Below are 17,037 nucleotides of genomic sequence, written 5' to 3'. Positions count from 1 at the left end.
AATCCAATTAATCGTTCAGCCCTACTTTTAACTTGAATCGTACCACTTAACAACTCAGTCACCAAATCGGTGATAAAAACAATAAAGGAGAAACCATTCTAAAAGGTACAAATGCAGTACTTTGTTGTTGATGTAATTCTTTTGTTTACCTTTTTATTTTAAACAGAGGAGGAGCTCATGATATCCCCGACAAACAAAGGTGGAAGACCAACCAAGTCATCATCTGCTCCAGATGGAAATCACATTGAGAGTTGTCAAATCCTTGGGAAGAGGAAAGGAAATCCTCCCAAAGAGTTTTGGTTGGCTTCACCTCAGGATACCCCAGAGCCAGAATCCAAAGATGAATCGCCGGTTGCAATGTCTAAACAAAACACAGCCAAACCTAGTTCACCTGTGAAAAAATCTCAAGCTGTCTTGAAGAGGGGGAAAAATGGAACCGTTTCAGAGAATCTGAGTTGTGATAAAAAGGATAATAAAAGAAGTAAAAACAAAAGAATCAAGAATTCACTGATTCAGGATCGAGTCCAGGAACAAAAATATCTCGTACTACCAAGCCCCTCACAGCCATCTGACCACAGCACACACTTGGGTAAGTTAAACGCATTATTATTTTTAGTCGTAGTTGTAGTCGAATAATTTGTTGTATTTGTATTATTATTATCACACACACAGTACATTTTCATTAAAATAATTGCTTATTCATTTTTTTCTAGCTTTTTAGCATATTCATTTTGTTCTTCTTAGAACTGGCTTTGTCCTGCACCTGTTGTTTCATTTAGTTGTGTTTAGTTTGTATTTGTATTTACCATTAGCTCGGCAGAGAGACGGTGATCTGCAGTTAGATTTTGGTTGCTGAGGAAGCAAGTTTTTGATTGTATGTACATGGGAGGAAATGCATGTTCAGCATTAAGCGCTCCTTTAACCTGTGGGCCACAAAGGATGATGGAGGTTTCACACTTTGTGCCTGGGTATTTTTGTATTTTTCAAAACAAGACGGTAACATTTGTTCATTTTCACAGGACACCAAGAAGCCAACTCTCATCAGCTTTTATCACCAAGCAGAGATAAACGCAGAAGGAAACCTCTGGGTGAATGGTGGAAAGTTGACGCCTTAGAGGAAGCAGAGACGTTGCCACCTGATCTGCCGTCGTCCACTACAATTAAACCTTCAAAAGAAAGAGAAGCTCATCCCAAAAAAATTGGAGGATCTGGACATCTGACTGTTAAGAGTCGTAGAAGAGCATCAAAGCCTGTTGGGGGAGCTCTTGTGTCTCGCTTGAACCAAAGCAGGAAAACCCTTAAATCAATCCCCAAATCAACCACGAAGACCCCCAGTGGAGCACATCAGAGACAGTAGGAGCAAAACATCCTCTTTTGTTTGTTTCTTCATTTAGCCAATATTAGTCATTGTTTTACAGCAGATACCAAGATGAAGCTGAGTTGCCTGCTTCAGGCTCCAAAGTTACACTCATACAGAAGAATGGCTGGAGTGCATGCAAAGTCATTATGCAGGATGAGAGCTCAGGCCATGAGGGGCTGAACAGCACGTAAGCAAGCGCTCAGTCTTCATTACTAACTCATGCTTTTCATTTTATCTTATTTTTTTTAACAATTCATTTGCTTCCAGGTTTGATGTCTGTCTGAGTGGACCATCATCCAGGATTGATCTGGACGTGTGTGAGGACTCGGGTATGTTGTTAAAGCTTGTTTATAAACCTGAGCGTTCTCTCAGGCCCTGCACACCCTTTACACTTGCTAAACACAGTCCATTCTCTCTACCTCACTCTTCCCCTTTCCCACTGAACCAATTGGTCAAACTGGGTTGCAGCCTTGGATGAATTCAATTTATTTACTGTTTCACGGCTAAGCGTTGCCTCGTCTGAAGTGCCTCAATTATAGTTGAGAAGTTCAAATTTCAGGAACTTGTAAATTCTTTTATCCCTTCTCAGGGATTTTAATTTTTACTTCCTGTGCTCTAGATTTGTCATCATCCCAAATGCCTCCCGCTGAGCTGTCGATGTCTGACCTGTGTGCTCCCCCTCTCAAACCTATGGCGCTCCAGCCCGTGAACAGAACTAACCTGACTCGCTGCATGATGAGTCTTTGGTCCTCTCCTGCTGTTGGTATGATTCTTTTGTGTCTGTTTTTGTTTGGTTCAGTGCTGTGTGCACAGCGTTGTTTCTTTCACAAGTTTCTAAAAAGTCTCGAAAGGTTATTTTGTATATGGTTCTTTTTAAATAGCAGAAGAAAAGGAAGTGTTAGTATGAGAGGTAATCAAAAAGGCCATTTTCATAATAAGAACATTACTATTATAGTCGTATGATTTAATATTTAATAATTAAGTATTTCAAACTGACACTTCATAAATTTGGGAAGCTGGAGAAAATTCATTATCAGACATTTATTGCTCTATGCTTTTAAATAATTAACGTTAGGAACAGAAACTAGAAAACACAGCATTAAACATCATCCAGTTCCAGTGTTGGGCGTCGACCCCAGTCCCAGATCCGCTTTAACCAGAGTGAAAGCCTTGACTTCACTGGTGTGACTGGAACCGTCGTCGTCATATTTTGGCAAGACACGCACGCCGTTGTGGCTCCTTCACTGCAATAGTAATCAATCACACAAATGTGTCTTTTGCTAATTGAAATGTAAAGTTTGGCTGTTCTGTGAGTGATGAATAGCACCATTTGATCCCTTTGACAAGTGATTTATCTCTTTTCTCCCAGTTTCCATTAAGAAAGGTTCTGAACTTCCCAAAATCAAAGTCCTAGCTCATCCGTCTCAATAGCAATAGACAAATGGCAAACACAATGTTCTTTTCAGTTGCTGGTGTCGAGACACTCAAGTGTGAAGCTGAACTCTGCAGTTGTCTTTATGAATCCACTCCCTCAGAGCGTTGGGCATCATGGAGGACAGCAACAATGGAACGGTTTCAAGTGGGATGTTCATTCTCGGCTCCTACATGAAGAAACCTGTCTGTGTGGATCACAGCGCCACCACAGTCAGTCACTCTTCTACCTCCTGTTTTTCCAAAATGTTTGATTTTTTGTTTCAAATAACAAAAAAAGTTTCGTTTTATTTCATCACTGTAAAGGTGTTCCACTTGTCAACAAGTACTTTGAAGGTGACCATCAATCTACAAGAGTCTTGCTTCATACCGGGTCACTCCTTCATCGTGCCATGTGGTAAGGACCTCTGCCACAAAATACATTCTGGTGAAACCAAAGTCAAAATGATCTGTATTGACTTGAAGAGTTTTTCCCACTGCTGATAAAATATATTATACTAATACAGAAGAGTTGTGGCAGCCATGTGGGAAAGTGGTTCTCTGATGTGGCTGGGACCAGCTGCAGCCCCACTGAGACCCTCGAAGGAAAGAACTGTAGATAATGAATGAGTCCTGGGATTGCACTGTAAACTCCTTCACTTCTCTGCTGAACGTTTTCCTGAGAGGGATTGACTTTTTTCAACAGCATCAATAAATTAAACTTTTTTTTTATGTCACTTTTCATACAAAATGCAACAAACGCTTTTCTCAAGAGGTTCGGTCCACTCTCATGGAAGATAAAGACTGTGGACCGTACGCATGCCCTCACGCTCACAGACATCTCGATACATATGTGCAACACAAACAGATGACCCATCATTTTCTCAGCGCTCACTTGTCTTTTCTCCACCAGGCCACACCTACAGCATTCACAACCTCACCACTCTGCCTGCAGCCCTCTTCTTCACCAGGATACAAGTCCAGGCTGATGGAGACGTATGCAGATGTACATTTTGTGTATCTTTGGTGACTACAGTTGTTTAGTTTTGTCATAGTTTTGTAAATAGTTCACTTTTCTGTGAAGCAGTTCTGTCTTTCAGTGTTGTGTTTATACAGAATAGGACTTTTTACTGCATATCATTTTGGTAAAAGTCAAGGTTTTATTGTTATTAAGTTGTCAAAAACGTTTTTTGGGTCGCAACGCCCTCATGACTTCAGTAAAATTCTTTGTTCACTTTGCTTCCAGTATGATTTGATTAATTTTCAAGTTGTATGTACTTATGTCAGTGAAGCAGGTTTGAAAACCACCTGTTGCCAAACTCTATTTTTGGTCCTTAATTATAACTCACTGGCATGTTGACATCTGATGTATCAGCACAAGAACAAATAACAGACTGTGCCCAAGCACTGGTTGCACATGTCCCTTGACCATGCAAGCTCATATCATATTAACAGTCTTGAGGAAGCGTTGTCACTTCCAGAATGTCCAAATGATAGTCATGTTTGGCCTGGTACAGATGCTGCATTTGACCAGTGACAGAGCTTTATCTGTCCAATGTCAAACCCTTGCTGCATGCTATTGCAGACATCGGGACTCTGGAAGACCTTAGTAGTGTGAGTGCTTCCCATATTTCCAAATGTTGCCTCCACGCTTAACTTGTTACCAAGACAGTTGTAGAGATCTGGGAACAACTGACCAATGAAGCCACTGATGTGATGGTGATGGATATACCCCCACAGGTCCACTCCCTATGACCTATCCTGGAAGTTTTCAATCGTTCCTTTTTTCCATCTCTCTTTGACCATAGTCCGAGTGCAGCAGAGATGGGAGGAATATTGTGGTCAGAGGGCAAAGCCCTCGCTTCACCTGCTGGTCTCTCACACGGACCAAGAACTTGACCGAGCAGTAGAAGTAGTAGAAGAGGAGGCCACATGGTGATGGATGCACCTCCGCCAGGCACCTCGCATGACCCAGCTGGAGGGCTCCGTCGCCTGTCCCATCCCTCAATGACCAAAGTTCGGGTGTAGCAGAGATGGGAGAACCTGAGGCTAACGTAGAGATGAGCTAGTCGGGGCTCCGCCCGTAACTCCAGGTTCGCCAGGCAGGTCAACTTGACTAGAGAAGCGTCACGAAAGTAGGTGAAGATTGACCGTAGGTGAAGATTGAGTGGCCTGTCTCTAATCACAGAGTGGTGGCGTGCCAAGAGACCTGCTGCTATCTCCAAACGCCAGGTCTCACGCCAGTCCGGCCTACTCAATGTCTTGCACCAACGACCTCACCCCCAAGGTCGCGCAAAATGTTGTTAGTCCGAATGTAGTGAAGTGGCACCAATAACCCTCCATACAGTGGGTCTGGACATCCCCCTGGGGCCCTCTCGTTGCCAAATCAGGTGCTTCCCTTCTCCGGCAACTACACAGGGGAACCTGACGCCATCCCACAGCCACAGCACTAGTTTGAGCCCAACGTGGAAGAACTAGGCACTAATAACCGTCCATATTTGGAGGGAGAAACCGCCAGTGGAGAAACGTTTGGCCCATGACGAAGCGCTGCGGAAGAGAATGATTCTTTCATCTATTGGCCAGAGCTGCTGGAAGCACCTGTTAACAGGACAACGTGAGGCAAAGAAGAAGCTGCTACGTCAGACAAATAGAAATCTGCAAAAGTTGAGGCGGAAGTCCCGGAGGCTGCTTGGTAGGTTTCTGCCAAAGAAACTCCTCTGAAGGCTGCTATCGATGTTGCCCCTTTTCACCACCTGTCAGAGTCACCCATAGCTGATTTGTTTTCCTGAAGGCCTTGACTCCATTCAGACTAGCTCTCAGTGCACTCACGGGCCACACCTTGTACAAGCTCCAGTGGTTCTCATCATTCATTTGTTACCTCAGAAGACGCACAAAGAAATTTGGGAAAAACGACTAATCGAGAAGGCCCATAGTTGTCCAAACCATCCTGATGGAGGCCAGGACCAGGAGGAGAGCTGCTTTGCCAGCCACCAGCTCCAAAGCTGTCTGATCAAGTGGCTCGAAGGGAGCTTCAGAGAGAGACTTTAATGCCAATTGAAGATCCCAATAGGGCCAGATGCATCTGGAAGTGGGTCTGAGTCTTCAAGATCCCTGCAAGAACTGGACTAGCAGTGGATGTTTACCCAACGGATAGCAGTCCACACCCATTGAGCATTATATGCTTTGAGTGTTGCGGGTGATTTAGCATTTCGAATAGTGAACTGCACCTCGGGGGCAGAGGACTGCCTGCTAGCCTTGAAGTAGCCATGCTTTGAGGGGACGGCCCAGGATCGGCGGTCCCCTCATAATTTCTGCCCACTGATGCAGGACTGTTTGCAGGACTTGAACAGGTTGCAGCACACCCTCGTGTGAGTACTCCAGAACACCTCCCGGGACTCTGGAACACCTATGAGGTCATCTTGACCACAAGGCTTAACCGCCAGCCTTGCAATGTGGCCTGACCTGAGAACCATGGGCAATTACCATGGCCGTCCATACCGGACGTCTGACTGGCACCGCCGGCTCCTTTGCCAGACGGCCGTCAAGGAGATCCACATTTTGCTGCACGAAACGAATGTTGCTTTGGTATGATGGAAGGTGGTGTGCCCAGGGTATTGTCGATATCTCGGATGGCCAGGGCCTCACACCGGACCTGTTTATGAGAGTTGCTGCGCCACCGCCACGCCCAGGGTCTATCCAGCCAGAATGAATGGGTTGTGGAGATGGAGCATTAACAACCCCTCATACATGGGGTGTAATTTTACACTCTGGGTGGCAGGAGCTGCTGCCTCGCCTTTGCCACCTTAAGCTGAAATAAAAGTGGCATTAACAACCCCTCATATATGGAGTGTAACTTACACTCTGGATCAGCAGGAACTGCGTTGCCCTCTTTTAGCCACTATACGGCTGAAATAGATAGTGGCATTAACAATCCTCCATACAGAGAGAAAAAAATATTTACTGAGCAGCTACAGTCAGGGTTCTAGTCTGAGGTGAGCAAGAAAGAGGGAGTTTATTCACAAATGAACAGATAGTGATGCAGGAATCCTGTGGATCTCGGCACGCTGCACACTCCACAGCACTGGAATGAAGCAGATACTGGTGTCCCCGAGCCAGTGCTGTGAAAGAGGGCCTACTGATCGCTGGGTTCGGCTGCTCCTGAAGACAGAAAGAAAAGAGGGAAGGAGGATGCAGACACATCAGAAAAATAGTGGTCAGCAAAAGTAGAGATTGATGACCAAGAAGCTGCCTGGCAGATTTCTGACAGAGATACTGCCTTGAAAGCAGCCACAGATGTTGCCTGGCCTCAGATCGACTGTGCTCTCAGGGATTCCTGTGACTGTTTTCCCGCTGTCTCATAGGCTTTCATCATGGCAATTCTAAGCCAATGTGACAACCTGTGAGGGGACAGTGCCTGCCCCTTATTACCACCTGCGAGAGCCACCCACAGACTGTCCGTCTTTCTGAAGGGTGGGACTCAATCCAGTTTAGCTTTTTGCGCTCTAACCGGACACATTTTGTGTAAACGCTCATGCTCCTCGTGCTGCTAACTCATGCTAGCTCCTGGGAGGCCTGACCAAGTGGCTCAAAAGGGGCTTCAGACAGAGAATTGAGTACCAGCTGCAGGTACCAGTAGTGACATAAAGGTCTTGAGGTAGGTCTAAGCCTTTTCACACCTCTCATGAAACGGCTCACTAGACGATGCTCGCCGATGGGGTGGCCGTCCGGACCATTGTCTGGCATGGAAAGGGCTGCTACATGAACCCGTAATGTAGCTCTGCTCCGACCATTGTTAACCAGATGAAGGAGAAAATTAAGGGGCCGATTCTGGGGAGGCTGACTGGGTACCACACCACCGGGAAAAAAAATTGTCGAATTAGTATTGTATGCTCTGAGGGTTGACGGAGCTTTAGCGTTCTGAACAGTCTATTGGACATCAGGGGACGTGTGACTGATTGTTAACCCTGGTGAAGCCAAACCTTGAGGGGTCGTCCGAGTATTGGGGGAGCCCTCGGGGTTCCTGATGCTTGCAGAAGCGCTGACATCGATGGAGGGAACTCCCAGGGCCCTTTGATCCGGATTTGACACATCTCTGGATACCAGCTGGAGCTGTCTGGAGCTACGACAATCATTCTCACTCTCGGCAGCTGAATTCTCCTCATCAGAGAAAGAAGAAGGCAAGGAGGAGGAAGGGCAAACAGGAGGCCTTCTGAGTCCAGACTGAGTCCAGCATGACCCCCACAAACGTCATGCTCTGTCTGGGACTGGGACTCTGACTGGGAGTGCGCTTTTCAGGAGGTTTACTCTGAGCCTCAATAGCACGATGTGCTCCAACACCAAGCTGGTGTGCTCATGACTCCTGTTTCGACCTGGCTAGAATCAACAAGTAGTCCAAGTACGTCAGAATTCGCAGACCTTGTCTTCTTAATGGATCGAGCCCCGCCTCCACGCACTTTGCGAAGGTGCGAGGCACTAGAGTGCTGTATTATACCTGACCCTCGAGCCCAAACCGGAAAAACTTCCTCTGACTCTGCCAAACCGTGTTGTGGAGGTAGGCGTCTGCAAGATCAAGATCCACTGAGGTCCAGAACAGTTCTCCACTCTCCTGTCTTCTTGGGTTTCAGAAAGTACCAGGAGTAAAACCCAGTGTAAGAAGATCGCTTTGGCACTAGCTCGATTACTTCCTTTGACAGGAGAGCGCGGACCTCCTCCATCAGAAATGACCGCTGGTTCTCTGAGTTCACCCACGTCCACGTGGTCTCGCAGAACCTGGGGTTTGACTGTGAAACTGAAGGGCGTGTCAATAACCGAGTATCTTCTCGATCCAAATGGGCAGATGAGGAGACAGGCACGTTCAATTCGGAAGATACACTGTCAAGACAGGCGCCCTGAGCACAGGAGCGGACCCGGCCTCCGGGGCAGGTCCTGGTCGAAAGGGCCATCGGTGCTCAGCGCCCAATGTTCTTCAAAAACAGACTCGCTTTTGTCAGCTGGGGAAGTAGGGTCCCAAACTTGCAGTGTACCTTTATCTGACACTGCAACTCTCCTAAGATTGAGAGCCGAGGGACCGGCCCACTCATCCTCAGAAAGAGATGACTCTGTAGATGATGATGTCCTGCCTGGCTCTGTGAGGTTTGGAGGGCTGCAGAGAACAGAATCACAGACAGACATCGCATAAGACATCATACAAGGGAGCTGAGAACAGAACATGTCTGGCATGCAGCTCCTACTGTGTGATCCTCTGAAGTGGTGGCTTTCATGGTCCTGTGGCGACCCCTGCTGGAAACTGCCGAGTCTGAGGAATAAAAAGAGTTAATGGCAGAATAGAAACTCTCCCAACTTTCGGCTGGAACCGGGATCTGTTGAGAGACGGGAAAGAGTTATTTGACGCCTATGCTTCTTATTGTGGCGAAGCTGAAGAAAAACATAACTTCTTGGCTCCAGAAACTTCCCCAGGGACAGTTCTGTCGTCAGGGATAGAGACCGTTACTATAATGCTCTGTCTCCTGAGATCATGTCAAAAAAAAACGAATTTTTGAAGCGGGAGTTCACACTGACTGGAACCAGGAGAAAACTTGACGGGTGATAAACCCTAATTTTGGGCAGAGAAGAAACAGACCCGATACCAAAGTAATGGATCTTATTTTTTATTCAAGTTAGACTTTGGTTTCGATGCATAGTTTTAGATACAAAGTTCTTCCTACGCTTTTGGAGAGAGCAGAGGTGAGAGCAGCTAACTGGTCTCTCCAAGAGGAGCAGCAATGATCAGCGCAGCTATTATACGGCTGCTGCCTCCGGGCGGCGCCTTTGTGTGGAGGAGGCGGTGCGAGCAGAGCACCATGCCGACGGACTGTTGAATCTCCAAAATCTGTTGGAAACTGGTGAGTCTGCGGAATAATAAGAGTTAATGCCAGACTTGAAACTCTCCTGACCTTTGGCTGGAACCGGGATCTGTTGAGAGACAGGAAAGAGTTCTTTGACGCCTATGCTTCTTATTGTGGCAAAATTGAGGAAAAACTAAACTCACTGGCTCCAGAAACTTCCCCAGGCACAGTTCTGGCCTGAGGGATAAGGAGGCAGAGAGACCGTTACTATACTGCTTGGTCTCCTGATGTCAACCAAAAACACATTTTTGAAGCCGGAGAGCTGCCACTCGAGTTCGCACTGACTGGAACTGGAACCGGAAGACAACTTGGCAGGACCCGATACCAAAATAATGCATCTTATTTTTATTCAAGTTAGACTTTGGTTTAGATGCATACTTTTAGATACAAAGTTTTCTTCCTACGGTTTTGGAGGGAGCAGAGGTGAGAGCAGCCGACTGGTCTCTCCAAGAGGTGCAGCGATGATCAGCGCGGCTGTGATCCGGACGGCTGAGCTCAACCCGGCCCTTTTGACCAGCGACGCTGCAAATCCAAACCTTCCACCTGGCAGTAAGCTCTGTACCTGACCACGTGCGGTCCTAGTGCCAGTGGAGTGTCAGAACTGCGCCAGGAATAGTCCGGAATGAATTGGACGAGCAGTGGATGTTTACCCAACAGACGACGGTCCACACCCTTTTGGCATTATATGCTTTGAATGTTGCGGTTGCTTTAGCATTTCGAATAGTGAACTGCACTTCGGGGGGCAGAGGACTGCCTGCTAGCCTTGAAGTAGCCACGCTTTGAGGAGACGCCCCAGGATCGGAGGTCCGCTCATAATTTCTTCCCCCTGCTGCAGGACTGTTTGGGAGGGAGGCAGGCTCCAGGGACAGCTGGACACAAACATATTCTAGGAATGTTACACAAGCCTTTCTACTTCACTGGAAGTGCCAGGGCACTCCGCAAAATGTGATTGTGAAATTACAGAGGCGTGAGTGAGTGACTCTGTAATTGTGAAATTACAAAGGCGTGAGTGAGTGACTCTGTAATTGTGAAATTACAGCCGGAGCTGGGGCATCTGGCACATCAAGAGATGAAGCTTGAGACCTGAAGACGAGCGGAGCGCCTCGTCTGGACCATGAAAACTTCAGGCAGGACTGAGGTCTCATCGCAGTCAGGGGAGAACGAGTGTTGCCCGTCCTGACGCACCGGTCTTTCATAGCTAGTGATGCCGACATCCTCCTATTCACGGGAGCAACGCCGTTTAGCTTCAGTCGAGCACCGAGGCATGTCAGACTTTATCCGGTAAACTGCAGTGGCGCCGTCTGCCTGTAAATTCTTACCTGTCACATGCGGCGAATCTGGCACACCAAGCGAAGAAGCTTGAGACTTGAAGAGGTGCGGAGCGGCTCATCTGGACGACGGAAACTTCAGGTAGGACTGAGGTCTCGTTGCAGTCACGGCAGAGACTTGTCGCATCCGCGCAGGAACGGATTTAATCGCAGGAAACTCAGCGCTTGTCGCGCTCCGTGCGTGGACGTCGGGCAGCAGCTTCTCCCAGGGCAGTCGGCTGACTGGAGGAAATTTCTGTTTGTGTGGAAAATGTGTTTTAAATAAAACCATTGCTTGAAGCATAGTATTTGCGTTTTTTTTTTTTTTTTTTCTGATTGAATTTGCTCCTTCCAGCGCCTCGGCCTCGAGCGCTCCTGTCCGCGAACCTGGCAACACTGCTCAATGATGGTCGGGACATTTGATTCGTTCTCCCAAGTGGGTTGAAGAGACACGCCCTCTGATAGCCAAAGCTGAAAGGAAAACACACAGGAGGTATCAGCACAGCAGGTTTTTTTCACGGTTCCAACTTCCAACAAATCGGATGATGACACGGCAACATAACAAGAGCGCCCCCAAGTTGTGACCCCAAATAAGCCCATGACACATGATAACATCTCCTGCCCCTCAAATTATTCACGTCTTCCAACTTCTCTCCCAAAGTCCATGTCCCCAAAACCACCATAAACACTTCGAGTCTAAAACTTAATAAAACAAAAAAATAGTCATAAAACAGAATGGAACTTAAACGACTAACCCTAAACAAAACTAAACAAAAACATAGAAAGAATAAGAAAATAGCAAGCACCTTGGTCCAAAACTCCTCTTCCACTTTTTGAACATAGTCTTTCAGATACACTGGGGGATTCCTGGTCCTTTTTGGTCGTACTCTTCCTTGAGACGGTGAGCCTACCATGTCACTGTCTGTCTGCTTTTTTTTTTGTTTAAAACTGACTTCTTCACTGTTCCCTTCACTTGTCTCAGTCTCCAGTGAGATCCCAACCCCAAGTGGATTCTCCACTTCGACATCCTCCACAGTGGGTGCGGGTCTCTGTCCTTTTAAAATGGACCGACTGAAAACCTGGTCTACGTGTCTTCTTACAGTTTTCCCATTTCCCAGCGCCACTGTGTAGGCGACTGGTCCTGTGCATTCCTGTATTAACCCTGGAATCCACTTAGGCCCATAACCATAGTTAATCGTAAACACCCGGTCACCTGTCTGAAAACTTCTGAACTGAGCATGTTGATCATGCTGAACTTTCTGGTTTGCCTGTTTCGGTTCCATTTTCTTCTTCATATTTGGGTGTATCAGATACAACATGCACCTCAATTTCCTCCCCATAAACATTTCTGCAGGAGACAGTCCTGTGGTTGACTGTGAAGTAATCCAATAACTGAATAAAGCTCTACTCAGTTTGGTTTCCAGAGAATCACCCGATGTTTTTTTCATCAACTGTTTGAACGTTTGTATCACTCTCTCTGCCATCCCAATAGAAGAAGGATGATGCGGTGCAGATGTGACATGAGTGATCCCATTGCGTGCCAAAAACTCTTTAGTGTGTTCACTCACAAAACACTGGGCATTATCTGACACTATCATTTTTGGGATACCATTAGTGCTGAAAGTGGCCCTCAAGCAGTTCATAGTAGCCACTGCAGATGCTGACGAAACAGGGTAGACCTCCAACCACTTTGGATGTGCATCAATCACCACCAAGAACATCTTTCCCATGGACGCCCCAGCATAATCAACATGAAGTCGTCGTCACGGTTTTCAGGCCACTCCCACGGGTGCAGCGGTGCACAGGCCGAAGCGTTCTGGTGTTCCTGACAAGTGGAACACGATTTGACCAGACTTTCATATCACTGTCTATATTAGGCCACCACATGTAGCTACGAGCCAAACCCTTCATTTGACTCATTTCAGGGTGCAATTGATGCTGCTTCAACATCAGACCACATCCTTTTTCCGGAATCACCACACGACACGCCCACAGTACACACCCATCTTGTTCACTCGGCTCCTGTTGCTTCATAGTGGGCAAGTACGAGGTCTTTACTGGTTCACTTACGAAGCTCTTCCGAGTTGACCACTGAACTCTGATCCTGCTCTACCATCAATTCCTGGTCTTCTGAGTCTGGATCCCCAGGTTTCTCTGGAAGTGGAAGTCTACTCAGAGCATCTGCGTTTGCATTGTCCTGTCCACGTCGGTACACCATGGCATATTTATATGTTCTTAAAATAATAGCCCGTCTCATGATCCTCTGAGAACTAATGTGTGGCACAGCTTTTCCTTCATGAAACAGACTGATTAAGGGCTTACGGTCTGTGTACAAATCACAAATTTACGTTAAGTACTGCACCCCAAAAATGACTTCTAAGCCCTCTTTATCCAACTGCGAATAGTTTTTTTCTGCTGCTGTGGGTGTGCGCGAGGCATAACCCATAGGCCTTTCTGCTCCCCCTTCCAGCCTGTGTGCCAAGACTGCCCCCACCCCATAAGGTGAGGTATCACATGACAGTACCAGTTGTTTTTGTTCATCGTAATGAACCAACACTTGACTGCTTTGTCGTAACTTCTTTGCCTGTTAAAAAGCCTTTTCTTGCTCAATCTCCCACCTCCATTTCTCATCTTTCCTCAGTAACTTGTGTAATGGAGCCAGCACAGTAGACAAGTTCGGCAAGAATTTGTTATAAAAGTTTAGCAGACCTAAAAAAGCTTTCACCCTCGTATTATGCTAAGGGTCAATTTGACCCATATCCGTTTTTGTGTTAAAAAAAAGTAGTGGTTATCCTTACTTTTTCTTCATTAAATTTTGTGACTTTTCCTCATCAAGGATCATGAACAGGTGTGTAAAATCTGGACACTTTGATGTCTAGTGACATGTCTGTACAGAGTTTGTATACAAAGATGATATTGCGGGTCATTTTGACCCGGATTCTTTAATGTGGGTAAGTGGCTGTTCAGATCAAAAATAAACACGTCTTTATGATATACCTATTTAGACTGCCCAGCTATGTGTATTTTGATTGCCTCTGAATAGCCATTTGGACCCAGCTGTGTGTAGAGGAGAAACTTTCTCTCCCTTCTTCTTGTCAGTGTTCTCATGTATTCTTTTTGACAAACACACCAAAAATGAGCTACAGAGGGTTTACAGTACATGCCCAACAAGCCCGCCAAGTATGGCATCAAAATATGGGTGGCCCTGTGATGCAAAATCTGGCTATGTCTGGAAAATGCAAGTATACACTGTAAAGCTACCTGGAGAAGCACCCGAGAAGAATCAGGGGATGCGTGTGGTGATGAGTGGAAGGTCATAACATCACATGTGACGTCACATTTACATTTACATCCTATCTCCTTGGAAATTAACTTCAGAGGAGAAAGCTGAACAGTGGGAACAGTCAGAAGAAATAAGCCAGACCTTCCCAAAGAAATTCTGAAGGTGCAGGGCAGACCTCTGCATTCCTCAATATTTGCTTTCAGTGACAAAGCAACAGTTGTTTCACACTGCCCAAAGACAAACAAGAATGTTCTTGTAATGAGCAAAATGCACAGAGATGCATCTCTCAGCATAAGAGAAGACATGAAGCAACAAATGATCCTGGACAACAACTCCACCAAAAAAGGAGTTGACAATCTGGACAAAGTCACAGCAACATACAGCTGCCAGCGCAAGACTGCCCATTGGCCCTTGGTGATTTTCTACAACATCGTGGATGTGTCTGCTTACAATGCCTATGTCCCATGGACTGAAATCAACCAGCAGGTGAATGCCAGCAAACTGTACCAACGTCGGCTTTTCCTGGAAGAACTTGGCAAAGCACTTGTCACTCCCAAGATGCAGAGTCGAGCAAGGCCACCTCGATGCCCAGCAGCTGCCACTGTCATCGAAAAGGTCAAGCTCACATCACCCAACCAATCTGCAATGGATGCATTGGATACAGGTGTGAAGAAACGGAAAAGATGCCAGATCTGTGCGTCCCGAGATGAGAGAAAAACAAGTACCTGTTTTGTGAAATGCAATAATTACATCTTTAAAACGCACACAGTTACATTCTGTCCATCATGTGGAGAGCATTGAACATGTTGAACATTAAAAAATGGGGCAAGTTAAATGAAAATAAAAGTGTTCGTGAGGAGGGAAAAACTTAAATTGCTCTTAAATATAGTGTTGAAATTGAAAATGTGTTCTATGTCTCTTTTACAAATGTTTATATATTCTAAAATGAAGATGTTATTGGTTCAATCTTTTTTTTTGACTGTTTTGAGTGGATTTACACAGTGTGTGTCAAAATGACCCGCAACAGAATCAATGTAATTTTTTTTCAACATAATACGAGGGTTAAGTTCGCTCACAGAACGTGCTACCAGAGCTTCTTGGACTGCTTTGACCTTCGCTGACATTGGATGCAGGCCTGTCCTGTCCACCTGATGACCCAAGAATGTTAATTTGTTTTCCATGAACTGACATTTGCTCCGTTTCAACCGCAGCCCTTTATCCTCCAACCTCTGCAGCACTTCGTTGAGTGTTTGCAGATGAGAGCTGTCATCTTTTCCTCTCAATATAATGTCGTCTAAATACACTGCCACATTTGCCATACCTTGGAGTACATTCTCCATGGTGCGTTATAGAATAGAATAGCCTTTATTGTCCTTGTACAGTGTACAACGAAATTTGAGCGCTACTCCCTTGGTGCAAACAATGTACAAAAGAATATATATAAAAAAAAAAAAAAAAAAACAATCAAGCATGCACTAAAAATTAAATAAAAAGTATATACACAAAATAGCAGGACTGGAGCTTAGTCCAAAAGGCAGACGTTTATATGTAAAAAGACCTCTGTGAGTGTTGACGCTCACAAACGTCCTTGATTTCTCTTCAATGACTATTTGCTGATATGCATGGCTCATATCGAGTTTTGTGAACTTCTGCCGCCCTGCCAGGCTTGCCATCATATCCTCCATTGTTGGAATCGGATACTGTTTGGTCGTGGAGACTTTGTTCACTGTTAATTTATAAACTCCACAAATCCTCGCGCTACCATCAGGTTTGAACACAGGCACAATAGGTGCTGCCCATTCAGAGAACTTCACAGGTTCCAATATTCTTTCCTCTACTAGTCTCTGAAGTTCCATTTCCATTTAATTAATTAAATGGAAATTAAAAATTAAATTAAATAATTAATTAATTCAAGATGGCGCCGACGAAGGCTGGCCTGGAATTACCGTGCATGTTATTTTGTTTATTTTTGGGTTTTGATGGAGCATCTGCGTGTTCTTACACACGAGATCAGTTGATGAACATCAGGGCTATGACTCCGTCTGACTTACTACCAGTATTTTTGGTGTCAGTTGCGGAGTTAGTTCATCTTTTGGCGGGGCGGAAGAAACTGAGGAGGAGAGGGAAACGTGCCGGTGCGCTCATTCGCCTTCGTCGAAGAGGATCGCGCACTCCACTTCCCGGGATAATCCTCTCCAACGTCCGCTCGCTCAGCAATAAGATGGATGAGCTGGCGCTGATGTTGAGACGGAACAGAGACTTCTCCTCCTCTTGTGTTTTGTGTTTCACGGAGACGTGGTTGAGCGATCTCATCCCGGACACTGCGCTTCATCTGGAGGGTTTCCAGCTTCACCGCGCGGACCGGGTTCCGGAGCTCACCGGCAAAACCAAAGGCGGAGGACTGTGTTTCTACATCAACAATCGCTGGTGTACGGACGTGACGGTGATCTTCCAGCACTGCTCTCCCTCTCTGGAATGTCTGATCGTAAACTGTAAGCCGTTTTACTCCCCACGTGAGTTCGCTTCATTCATTCTGGCTGCCGTATATATCCCGCCCAGCGCGGATGTACGTGAGGCTCAGAGTGCGCTCGCGGATCAGGTCCTGCATGTGGAGCGAACTTTCCCGGACTCTCCTGTGATTGTGCTTGGTGACTTCAACAAGGCAAATCTGAGTGAGGAGCTTCCCAGGTACAGGCAGGTTGTAAAATGTCCCACCAGAGAGCAGAGCGTGCTGGATCACTGTTACTCATCGCTCCGCAACTCCTATACCGCCCTCCCTCGAGCTGCACTGGG

The 17,037-nt window shown here is 46.2% G+C and overlaps 1 long non-coding RNA gene across 1 annotated transcript; it reads left to right on the top strand.

Moving 5' to 3' along the window:
- Nucleotides 1-2,094: 2,094 nt before the first annotated feature.
- Nucleotides 2,095-3,949, top strand: LOC128751745 (uncharacterized). Its single transcript, XR_008413291.1, has 4 exons — nucleotides 2,095-2,123; nucleotides 2,896-3,004; nucleotides 3,098-3,188; nucleotides 3,684-3,949. It is a non-coding gene; the product is annotated as an uncharacterized LOC128751745 (long non-coding RNA).
- Nucleotides 3,950-17,037: the final 13,088 nt, after the last annotated feature.

The sequence above is a fragment of the Synchiropus splendidus genome, unplaced genomic scaffold (genome assembly GCF_027744825.2).
Source record: "Synchiropus splendidus isolate RoL2022-P1 unplaced genomic scaffold, RoL_Sspl_1.0 HiC_scaffold_21, whole genome shotgun sequence".
In the NCBI taxonomy this organism is placed as follows: domain Eukaryota; kingdom Metazoa; phylum Chordata; class Actinopteri; order Syngnathiformes; family Callionymidae; genus Synchiropus; species Synchiropus splendidus.
The sequence above is the reverse complement of the archived record's forward strand: the minus strand, read 5'-3'. Positions and strand labels throughout refer to the sequence as shown.